The sequence below is a fragment of the Lactuca virosa genome, chromosome 2, assembly GCF_052849685.1.
Source record: "Lactuca virosa cultivar CGN04683 chromosome 2, Lactuca_virosa_CGN04683_v6, whole genome shotgun sequence".
Taxonomy (NCBI): domain Eukaryota; kingdom Viridiplantae; phylum Streptophyta; class Magnoliopsida; order Asterales; family Asteraceae; genus Lactuca; species Lactuca virosa.
The window spans coordinates 89,356,938-89,364,119 of record NC_136427.1 but is presented as its reverse complement, the minus strand read 5'-3'; the positions used below and the strand labels follow the sequence as shown (position 1 = coordinate 89,364,119).

At 39.3% G+C, this 7,182-nt stretch overlaps 1 non-coding gene across 1 annotated transcript; it reads left to right on the top strand.

Annotated features, from left to right (window-relative positions):
* The first annotated feature begins 6,722 nt into the window (after positions 1–6,722).
* On the top strand, positions 6,723–6,829 carry LOC145161993 (small nucleolar RNA R71). Its single transcript, XR_013738846.1, has one exon. It is a non-coding gene; the product is annotated as a small nucleolar RNA R71 (small nucleolar RNA).
* The last annotated feature ends 353 nt before the right edge of the window (positions 6,830–7,182 follow it).

Sequence of the window (7,182 nt, the reverse complement as noted above, 5' to 3'; positions counted from 1 at the left end):
AAGCAAATTACCAACTAAGAAAATTGTTTATCAGTAAGCTAGACCATAAGTCAGAAGCTTCATCTAGCTAAACAAGAGTAGCTAGATTCAGCTGCTCATAGCAACAGACAAAACAAACACAAATCATAATATAAGTCATAATGAGTGTACCAAAAAATTAAACTATTGATGTACTCTTCTCTTTCTTGGTGGTAAAAACCCCATTCCAACACTTCTTCCCTTTTGAATTTCGTCTCCAGGAACCCTCCAAAGCAGCCAAAAGTCCCCAAAATCATAATGATCAAGCGTTTATATACTTTTCCTGAAAGTCGTGATTCACGTCGTGACAGGAAGCATCACGACGTGACCTAAGAGATATCCTTATCGGGCACGGATTCTTACTCCGCACATATTTATCTTCTGGAAGATTCAACACCACGTCGTGATCATGAGTTTCACGTCGTGATTAGAGTTAAATCTGTGGATTTCTTATTCTTTCATTCTCCAAGTCTCCAAAGTTCCATTTATTGTCAATTCTGGTCCCTTTCTTCGAAAATGCTTTAATTTGACTGCAAATAACAATTTATCTTTATAAGTACGATTATTCTATATTAATAACCAAAATATCAATAAAAATGTAAATAAAATTTGCCTAAAAATATGTATAAATATGGCAATATCAAAATACCCCACACTTATGCTTTGCTTGCCCTCAAGCAAAAGTAATTATTTTAATGCTTAAACCTTTATCACCACATCACATAGAACTATCCAACTCAAACTCAGCCATTATGTCAAGACTTCAACGCATGCATTTGTGTCTAAAATTTTTCCTACGTAACCCCCCTCAATTCTAAATATTCACAATCCTCATTAACACGCACCCACTTGTTATGAACAATGCTCATTTTATGCAACCCTCCGAATCCATCCTCAGAGAACTTTCTTAACCTCAAGGTATTTTTGTAAAGCTATACAAGCATACATATTCTAGAGAATTACAACTTTTAAGATACCATAATATGGAGCTCTTGAATTATTCTTTCTTTGACATTTGATCTTCAATTTGTACTTTGAATTCATCACCTTTTTTGTGTGATTTTTGGTATCTTCAACTTTTGATTTTTCTTCAGAATTTTTTTAATCTTTGATCTTCAAACTTTGATACTTCTATTGCTCCAAAAATTCTTCAATTTTTCACTTTTTTGGTAATTTCTCTCTCTCTTTTTTTACATGTACTCACTCTCTTTTTTTTCTTTCAAAACCCATACATGCTTAAGCAGGGGCGCTTAAATTCAACCCTTATTGCATTCCTCAAACTAAGCGGGGTTGTGTTTTTGTCCCATGATTTCACTAGAATAAAGGAGGCCACAAATGCACTATAACGTATATTGGCTCAACTAAACATTTGAGCTCTTATCGGATCATCCCAGGCAACACTAGCAACTTAAGTTTAGATTATCATAACTACTAGAATTTTTTATTTAGATTATTATTTCAAATCTATATCCAAAATTTTTTAAATTTACTAAATTCTAGCAATTTATTTTTTCAACCTAAGCAATTACTTTTTCGACCTCCTACCCCACACTTATTACATACAATGCCCTCATTGTATGTGTAACCTAAATTAAAAACAATAAAAGGGAGAAAAAGGAACAGACTCCCCTGGGATAGCAGTGGCGTGATTGAACTCCAAACATGTGGATGAAATGCGCATCTCGAATATGGACTTCTTCTAAATCAGAACTTGGATCTTGAACTCGCGAAATATATAAAGCGCCAACAAAGTAGGGAATCGAAACTTCAACCTTCAATAAAAGTGGTGCAAATCTCCAAGGTGTAAATAATAATGTGGGAAAACATACGCCACATTGTATGGTAGATGAAATGAGCCATAATGGTCTTCATAATGATCTCAAGAAGAAACGTGGTGAACCATAAAGTAAACTGTGCCAATGGACTTTTATTTTTTGAAAAACTAGGAATCACGTCGTGAAAGTAAGGAACACGACGTGATGTCGTTTAAAAACGTGTTCTGATAATCCATGATTTGTGAGTCACGACGTGAATTAGTGTGCCACATCGTGAAAACTGGGTAGTCAGAAAATAAAATCCTCCACTTATTCTTTCAACTTCGACTTGTTACCAGCATCTTAATGAAATAAGACGCTTCGAATGTAAGATCGTCAGACTCTTTTATAACTTTACCCTATCTCTAGACACACCCCACACTAATTTCCAATTGTGGGTCTCGACTCTTGACTTGAAACTCTAAATGACCCTTGGCTAAACGTAAACACTCATAACTCCCGACTTCCTTTCCATGACTCCTTAAGCAAATCTGAAAATTAAACAATCAAAAGAAATAGAAGAGTAACATGATAGCTTAATAAGTCTTAAAAACCAAACAATTCAAAAAACTAAAACATAAACCAAATCAAACTAAAATAAAGTAAACAAAACGCATCAATCATCTTCATGAGCTCCACTAGTTCCCGCTCCATCTCCCCTTGGCACCCAAAGCTCTTCCCACGTTGGAATGTACAGGCATTGAGGTGGCACGCAAGGTGGTCGAACCACATTCATATGAGAAAACATGGTTTCAAGAAGTTGGGTGTTATAAGTCATCCCACCACGAAGATTAGCCAAATAAGAACCAACCCGACTTTGAAACGGGTCGGTGGGAACTCCACCCTCATATTGTGGCGCTGTTTGACGTTCTCTCTCCATGTCTCCTCGGGCCCTAACATTCCGCCTTCTGGGCCTCGGTGGAGGTTTTTGCTCGGGTTGCTTCATTTGTTGCTCACCATCCTCCGGGGGTATCACATAGTCGCCCCCAACATTCACCACCACCCTCACAATACCCAAAACTTGAATTGTCAAATCATTATCCGGAAAGCGGGTAAGGTTCCTATTGAAATTAGGAGTCAAAATGTTGTAAGATCGGGCAAGACGAGTGACTAGATGTCCACCCATAATCAGACTCCCTTACCTAGAACCGGCTGTTTTCTTCCCCAAAAATCTTGCAAGCATGTAGGGAAGATCACAACAAATCTCGGATGTGATTATGCTCCACAAGTAAAACAAATTCTGAATGGAAACCCTATCGCCATGATGCTTGTCATTGATAGAAAAAGTGACAAGGCGATGAAGGAATCGATGAACAAGATTTCGAATTTATGCCTCACTAGCATCACGAGAATTATACTCGTGATTTGAGATAGTCCTCCAAAATTGGACATCTTAAGTTCCGGGTGTAAAATCTCGAACACATCCAAGCAAGAATGGCACAAAAAATGGTGATTGAGTTTCTACCTCCGTGTATAAGCCCATGCGCCATGCAAAATCGCGAAGACTGCACTCGCGATAAACCCCACCCAAATGGAAAACAAGCGCCCGGTTGTAATCAAAATCCATAGTCCTTTCCTCAAAGTTTACGGTAGCGAAAATTCTACCGATAATTCCCGATAGACGGGCTCTTGAATAGCGAAAAGATTCCTCCATCCATTGCAAGTAAATATAAAGACTTTTCCTTCAAACACCTTTGTCCAATATCGCTCCAAGTCCAATACCATGCCCACACCTCGTAGCCATCTCCAATCCACAATGGGTGCTATTGCAAACTCTCGGTTATAAAGCCATCCCAGCCGGTTTTCGTAATTTGTCAACAAAGCCCGAGATAAATTTTGCGGAAAACGATACAACGGGTGAATTCTAGCCACATTAATCTGGTTATCCTCTTGCTGGACTGCCCTTCTAGGAGCCATTTGCCTGCAATGACCAAAAACAAACAAAACAAAACATCCAAAAAATTTATTAAAAAGCGAAGCAGGACACTAGTCGCCCAGGGTTCACGACGTGGTCTAACTTTCCACGTCATGGAGCGCGGTCGGGACGTGATACTGGATCGAGCAAATTTTAGTCAACATCTGTCATGTATGGTACTTGGGGTTTGATTATTCCATTCAACTAAGGTCATGCATCTAGAAAATTCCAATGAATTCAACCAATTTTGGGGTTTTTGATTCCTAAGTAAACCCTAACCACCCAAAATGCAAAAAATGTGAACAATAGCAAAATTAAGGGATGAAATACTTACCAAATGGAGTTAAACGACGAGAAAATGCAAGCAATTTGGAGTAAAAGTGTATGAAATCGGCTGTGGGGACTGCTTCTGTTCGTGCGCAACTGAATAAACAATTAGGAAAGGTGGGTAAAAGTGTTTATGTAACTGGTCCCCCCCCCCCCCCCCGTGACTTTTGAAGGCAACGACGCGAAAGGCAATTCTACGACGTGACTTGGCTAGTTGGGCTAAACGAACTCGGGCTTCACAACTGGGCTAAACTACGAAAACCCCATTTCTCAATCCTATTCACGGCGTGAAATAGATACTCACGACATGAAACATAGTCTGGACACAATAATTAATTTAGTTAAGTATATTTGTTTATTTTGATTGTTTTCCACTTGATTCTTAAGTACCCCACAACTAATTTTTACCAATTAAAAGTTTTTAAGATGTCGAATTGATTACTTTCCTAAACTAAAAATGCAAAAAGTAAAAAGAAAAGAAAATTCAAACCGAACTTGGGTTGCCTCCCGAGAAGCGCTTCTTTTTTGATGGAGTCGTGAGCTGGACTCCGTGCCTTATACGTTGAATCTTCAGACGAGTCCATCACCAGCTGGATTTTCTTCTCCTTCCATCTCCTTTTGTATGCTTGAACACGTCGAATGTATACCTTCTTTGAATTCTCCTTTTTAGCTTTGGTCTCGTCTCCATCGAGCTTGCGTTTTATCCCTTTAGTCTCTAATTTTTCTTCACTTTTATTAAGCTCCATATGAATCTTTTCCTCCTTTACTATTGGACTTGTCTCCTTGGAAGTAGCCTCGTCTTCATCACTCAACAATTCATCGCTTTCCTCACTCATCAAAGTTGTTGGTTTTGTGTAGGTAATGACTTCAACGAAGAACGGGACGGATGCTCTCAGTTTGGTGCGTTTGACTTGATGAATTGTTTTGATTTCTTCTTCCATTAGCTTTTCCAATTCATCAAGATCATTATCTTCATCCATATTGAACACCTCACCTATTACATCTTCTCCTTGAAAACCATCTTATATTCCAAATGTCTCCTCATCATCACCAACCCTCAATGTAAGCCTCGATTCACGAACATCAACTAAAGCTCTAGCAGTATTAAGTAGACGGCGACCAAGAATAATTGGGACATTTACATCCTCCTTCATATTCATAATCACAAAGTCAACTGGGAAAACAAATTTCCTAATTTTAACAAGGATGTCTTCTACAATTCCCCTTGGGTGAGTCACCGAACGATTAGCCATGTGAATGGTCATCTTTGTACCCTTTATTTTCTGAATCTTCAGCTTTTGATAAAATGAATATGGCATTAAATTTATGCTAGCCCCAGAATCGGCTAAAGCATAAGTCTTCAAGTTGTTACCAAACTCACATGGAAGAGTGAGGCGTCCAGGATCTCCCATCTTCTTAGGTATGTCTCCCAATACCACTCTTGAACTTCGCTCACTAAGATTTACTTTAGAGCTCTTCTTTAATTGTTGACGAGTGTCCATAAGATTTTGTAGGAACTTCGCGTATTCTGGAATTTTTTAAAGTGAATCGATAAAAGTGGTATTAATAGGAATACCCTTTATTTGCTGAATAAATTCCAGAGGTTCCCTTTCCAGTGGACTGAGATGTGCTCGAGATGGAAACAGAAAAGGTGGTCGGTAAGCCGGGACGGAATCTGAATTTTTCTGTTTAGACCGAGCCCACGACGTGAGCTTGGCGGGCTCACGACGTGAGTCTGGTAATTCAGCAACATTTTCGTTTTCGAGCTTTGTCTTCTTTGGCTTTGGTCCGGATGGCTTTGGCTCTACTTCTAGGGCTTCTAAAAACTCAGAGATTGCCTCTTCTTCAATATCAATTGCCATAACAAGGGATTGAGTCTTCTTTTCAAGAATTTAAGGAAATAGCTTCTCATTCACCAAAGTTGTAAGTTGGCCAAGTTGAGCTTCAAGGTTATTGATAGAGGCTTGCTGATTTCGTAGGGAGTTTTGCTGGTCAATCATCATGGGTTGATGATTTTTCATCAAGGTTTGCTGTTCTTTCATCATTTTTCTTTGATCCTTAAATGTTGCTTCAGTATCATCATTCTCTTTTCTGAAGCTTCAATGAAACGAACCAACATAGTCTCCAAATCAGCTTTCTTCTCAACTGGTGGTTGCTCTCTTTGGTAAAAACCTCGGCCAATCTGCCTTTATTTCTCCTCCTTCTGTTTCTTGTACTCATCATTAGGAAGCCACTCCTTCTATGGCTTCCTCCAATCGTCCTCATACTTGTCGCCACTTGAGTAGCAAACTTGATCTTTGTTGTTCCCATAATCATCCAAATGGCAATCCTTAGTCAAGTGTGGTCCACTACATTTCTCACATCCAACTCTTATTTCATGAATTGATTGGTCCATTTGGGTCAATCTCCGGTCCATATTATTGAGCATCGCCATCATAGCATCCACCTCTTCAGAATGCATACCCCCACTGCCTTTTGCTCCATCTTGTCTTGGGTTGTGGTACGCACGAGAGTGTCTTGTGAATTGTTCAACTAACTCCTTGACCTCCCTTGGATATTTCTTTGTCAATGGCCCTTGAGAATCAAGGAGTTGTCTAGTCATAACATTGACCCCATCATAGAAAATATACATCTTATGTTGAACATTTAGATCATGTTGAGGACAATTCCTTAACAACCCTTTGTAGCGCTCCCAAGCTTCGTATAGTGACTCCCCCGTTTGTTGCTCAAAGTTGGCTATTGCCTTCTTGAGTTTAGCTATCTTGGAAGGTTGGCAAAACTGATCTAGAAATTGCTCACGCATTTGAGTCCAAGTAGTGATTGTACCAGGATGAAGTGCTTTCAACTAGTCTTTTGCAGCTCCCTTGAAAGTGACTGGTAGCATCCTTAGTAAGATGGTATCTCTATTGACATTCGGGACATTGAAGTAGTCAGCAATGTCGTTGACCTCATCTAGATGCTTAAATGCATCCTCATGATCCTTCCCATAAAATGGGATATCCTTAAGTGCAGTCAGGATGTGTCCCTTCAGCTGAAATGTGGCAGTGGCAGGAATCACGGATTGTACTAATCCCGGATCAATATCTTCTCGAATACGCTTCTTCTAAG